The sequence below is a fragment of the Pleurodeles waltl genome, chromosome 6 (assembly GCF_031143425.1).
Source record: "Pleurodeles waltl isolate 20211129_DDA chromosome 6, aPleWal1.hap1.20221129, whole genome shotgun sequence".
Classification (NCBI taxonomy): Eukaryota; Metazoa; Chordata; class Amphibia; order Caudata; family Salamandridae; genus Pleurodeles; species Pleurodeles waltl.
The window spans coordinates 786,678,416-786,682,722 of record NC_090445.1 but is presented as its reverse complement, the minus strand read 5'-3'; positions in this window follow the sequence as shown (position 1 = coordinate 786,682,722).

The following is a 4,307-nucleotide window of genomic DNA, read 5'->3' as shown; positions in this document are numbered from 1 at the left end:
ACGAAATGTAGACTTTCCACTTTAAAATTAAATGCCCCATTATTATCTTCCGAGACATAAATCTCAATTTCCGGTTAAACTATAACCACATTTTTTTTATCCTTGAGTGGCCATTCTAAGATGGCCCCTGTACTTGTTCAGTTTGGTGAAGGGCATCGGCAGGTAGAGGCAGTGTTGGTAGGCAAGGTATGTAGCATAGACATTGGAAGTAATGGTGTAAGGGTGCTGCAGCACCACCAAAACACCCATGCTGGAGTTCAGAAGGTGAATAAGCAATAATGATTACTTCAAATTTAATTATCTTGCCACTTTTGCTGTGTAAGTAAGTAGACTTTATGCGATTTTCATGAAATCACCAAAGTATACAAAATACATAACAACAAACCCTGACAATCACTCTGAAACACATCTACATTAAATGACTTATAAAATAGATAAATAAGAACAAATAGTACTATATAAATAAAATCTAGGAACAAATTAATATCACAGCTTATAAGCTACAAATAGAGACAAGGACCCACCAAAAACATACTAGAGTCTAGTGCCCACAGAACAGCCCAGAAAAAAAATGACTCAGAAATAGCAAATAGTAGGTGATTTTAAAAGCTGGAGAAATATTAACGTGGGCCTCACTTGTTTAAAATTCATAGGCAACAAGAGCGAGTGAATATAGTTGAGCCAAAATTACTAAATCTCGTGTATGTCCCGAATGTGTGGAAAGTGTCAGGGAGACATCACCATAAGGACATGCTGGAAGATCCTAAATTTAAACCAAGATCCCGTGGGCAACAATAGTTGATGGAATAGGTTACATCTAAAATAGGTAAGTAACCTTTGATGAAAGATGGAAATCTCAAGGGTCCTTCATTCCAGGAACAGTTTTCACCATAACGAAGTGGCAGATGGTACGCTTATGGATGGCCATGGCTTCTCAATCCACAGCTGCAGAGACAAAAAATGCCTTCTTTAACGATGAAAGATCCCTCCTTACTATGCACCCTAGTTCTGCAAAAAGCTCAGCACAGCCAGAGGAAGTTAACATACCCTTAATATAAAAGAGCCACGGGATATGGACATGTCAAGGGCCAAGCAGTCATGTAAAATGAGCCTGTTAGAGACAGGTCCTCCTTCAGCCAAATGGACATCCAGCGTAACAAGGGGTGCAGTTCAATCAAATCAGAGATATACCCCACACCAACTTCCTTATGGAGCAATACAAGGGGTGTACTCTGGGTGGCATTGAGAAGGCCTCTCATGAAGGAATTCTCAACTACCTGAATCTGAGAATGAGACACACAGCCCCAGATGTCACATTCATAACAGGCCACTTTTGCTGTGCTTTAAAGACAGGTGGAATGCCAGAATATGTCTTCTGACAAATTAGTTTATTCATTTAATATGGCGATTGGTGTTTACATTTCTTTCTCTGACTACAAAGTGATAGAATTTTGTAAAGTGAACTATATGACAATCTTCCTGCGGCATAGGTCGGGTGAAAAGAAAGCCTGTAGAGTGTAATTTAATCAGCAAAATGTTATGCCTCTGCAAACTTAGGGGCTATTTCAATGGAAAATGTGCTGTCTATTAATGACTGTGTGCCTCTACTCCATGTTTAGTAAAACATTTGTAACAGAGTGCTGCAAAATAAAGCACTAGCTACACACCACAAACTTACAGCTCTCCTGCAGAACACATTTGCTCCACTTGATCTTTGTTTGGTGCTTGTATTTTTCACAATCTGTAGGACTTCAGTGATGTAACAACAGTGGCAGAATTTCTATTCTGAAAATTGTTTCAGCACCACTGGTGTGTAGCCGGGGAATGTTCAACAGTTCCATGATGACCCATGCGCATGCTCATTGTAATAAGGGCCATCAGCAGAACGAGGTGGGCCTTGTGGGAAGCCAGAGAGAGGCTGTGGCCGTTGCTGCTGCCTACTCCTACTCCTACTGATGGATAGCAACAGAAACAGGTGGCCCAGTTAAGTGGGGTCGACAGGCTCCACTCCCCAGAATACCTACTGGACTTGGGGTGCCAGCAGCCTGCATGTTTTGATGGAGGCATTTTTGCCCTTCGCTTCCCCACCTATATAGGGGCCCTGTCTGCCAGGCTGTGGGTCCCAAACTGCCTACATTGAAAAGTCTTTTGAAAGACAGACGTTTGTCATGTTTTCACAGGAGTCTCTATTCTGTTCTGCCTGCCCTGACTGAGTCAGACACACACAAGTATAAATAAGAATGTGTAATTCCTTTGTGCGCGCTCTGGAGGGAGAGATGGTCCTGCTAAAATAACAATAAGTGAATGCATTTTGTAAACAATGGAGAAATGCAGTCTCTAACATTGTTTTGGCGCCAAAGAGTATAAAAATTGATAATCATGGTTTTGAAAAATTAGAAGACACTGGAAAATACCTACTGTGATTCAATGGTGCAACACAAATGACAGTATCAAATGAAAAAGTGCAAAGGTGCACAGGACAGAAACAGGCAGTGGCAGCCTCTTGATTTTGAGGTTGCTCCAATACTAGAAAAGGTGCAGGTACAAACACAGAAGCACTCCCACTGAGTGCTGAAAGCAAAGGAAACAAGCATTTGCCAAGTCAACCAGTCTGGCTTGTATTTATGAGGCTCGAATAAAATATTTTAACGAACTTAATGCAATGAAAAAGCACGATTTTATAGTTTTCTTTATTCAATGTATCATTGATATAAATAATCCAAGGTGTTATGATTTCAATTACTTTTGAGATGTAAAAAACAAAAGTCCCTCATACAATGCAATGCAAGCACTTTATAGCAGACACAATAACACACCAAAACAGCTAATTGCATTTAGTAACAGAGAAGTGCTCCTCTGGGCAGAGCCAAAGTTTACTCTATTTATATTTTAAAGAATTGTTGCCAATACATATTGTAGTCAAGCCAAACCTAAAAGTAGTTCCCTGATGTAGGACTGTGAAAGGATACAAGTCATCCAATCAACAAGTGGCTGAAGGAACTACAAGTAGAGAAGGGGACCAATACAAGGAATAGAGGAAAAGCCATTCAATAAGATGCAAACAAGTGAGATTTACAAGAAGGCTAAGCAATTTTAATCAAATGGCCTAGAGAGCCCACTGAAAGTACTGGTATTGTCCACAACAGTCGTCAACATCAGACTGCTAAAAGCGGCCTGTAGGGGAGACCGCAAACAACAATACTTCTATACAGCTTTAGCAAGCTGCACATTAAATCATCCGCAAATAGTATGGAGATATCAAAGCCACCTCCACCTCTTCAGTAGACCAAAGTGCCTTCAATCATGTCGTGTTTTTTGCTACGGAAAGCGTTGTACTTATTGTTGCATTAGGATACAGGGTTTTGTGTTTGGATCATTCACCAAAGTTTCGGATAGCAACTGCAAAATCATCATACTTCATTCCAACACAGTAGTGTGCGACTTTGGCTTGGTGTAATTTGTGAACTGCCCAGCCACAAGATCGACTCAGTTGCAGGCTTAGCTTTACTTCCAGAATACTGCCGTTAAGCACTTGCAGCCATCACTTTTGGCAATTTGGAATGACTAGATCTGAATCGCAAGTCATTTGCATGTTTAAGGAGCATGTAGGTTTTTTTAATTTCTCAACATCTGCTCACATGCTGTAGGGGTGCATATAGTCAATAACTTCATTCATCAATGTTAGGAAGAAATGAAATTGTATGACATTATGTGCTCACTGCATGTAATTCCACAGTGTTTTTGGAACTTGAAATGGTAGAACTTTCTTCCAAAAGTGTTTCTGTAACTCTTAGGGAGAATGCCTGGTAAGATAATCCTTCTGTCATTGGAAGAATTATTGCAAAGGAACACGTTGTGCAAAAAGGCAGAACCGAGAAGTGGTTGAACCATCACAGATGCAGCTGTTTAGATCCTGTTTCTTGTTTTCAGTTTACCTTAAATGCTCTTATATGTGTAAGAAAAATCCATTCTCATCCAAATGGTACACAGCCAAAACCTCTTCTGAAGCAATGCTGTTAACAGGTCAACATGTGACTTGTACATTTGTGCTTTGCTTTGGAAAAAGGAAGAGCATGGCCCAACTGACCTTTTCGGTGCATCTTCTGGCCCAGCATTAGTTTGCTGATCTCTATTTTTCCTTCTCTGCTTAATAAGCGCATTTGCAATTGCTACAATTATGTTTTTCATCAGCAATATCCAAATGTGTTGTAACTGCAAATCTAAATACAACTATAGAACATCACAATGAACAGAATTCTGAAACAGAAATCATTTTTAAAAATTTATACAGGGCCAGGGTAATGGGG